The following is a 904-nucleotide window of genomic DNA, read 5'->3' as shown; positions in this document are numbered from 1 at the left end:
GGGACAGAGAGTTAGAAACATCGATGAGAGAGAAGCATCGATCAGCTGCCTCCTGCACACCCCCCACAGAGGATGTGCCCGCAACCAAGGCACATGCCCCTGACCAGAATCGAACCTGGGACTCTTCAGTCCCCAGGCCGACGCTCTATCCAGTGAGCCAAACTGGCCGGGGCAATAAAAAAATATTTTTAAAAAATTACTTCGCAGCCTGAGTTTTCCCTAAGTCATGTTTAGTATGTTAACCATTATCACTCCAGGATTAAGTGGTATCTGTGAATGGATTTAACCAGCATTCCACTCAGGTGAACACTGTAATTTGGTGATAAGAATGTAGTTACAATAGGTCGTAGTAATCTATATGACCCTTGATGTTTGCTAAGGTATGGCAGAACATTGTACTAGGGCTAAACAAGCGTACTTTGCACTTAAAAATAAAGTGTTTTCATAATATTTTTTTCAGAAAAATAATGTTTACTAACTTAAGTTGTGCATTTAATAATCCTATACTTTTTTGTTGTCTTTGTATACACACATATACATACATAAAATTGTTATGTGGGCATAAATAAGTTGATGGAAGATAAATTCAGATTACATATGTCATTACCTAGCCCAGTCCTGGACTTATAGCTAGTAAATATTAGTTTATTTCCTTCATCTTTTACATGTCAGGCACTGGATTAGACACTTTATTTGTATTTTGCATACGACAGTAAATTTATTTTATTTTGCCTTCATCCACATAAGAATGGGAAGTATAAAATTATTTTCAAGTCTCACAAGTAACATTATTTTATACTATAAAGGGAAGTGTCTAAAATACTCTGGAAATGTAAGCTAAAATGAAATACATAGCAAGAAGATTTTACAGCTTTCTATAGGAACGCTATGAATAAATGTATGC

The sequence above is a fragment of the Myotis davidii genome, unplaced genomic scaffold, assembly GCF_000327345.1.
Source record: "Myotis davidii unplaced genomic scaffold, ASM32734v1 scaffold590, whole genome shotgun sequence".
NCBI classification, from domain to species: domain Eukaryota; kingdom Metazoa; phylum Chordata; class Mammalia; order Chiroptera; family Vespertilionidae; genus Myotis; species Myotis davidii.
Note: the sequence above shows the minus strand (reverse complement) of the source record.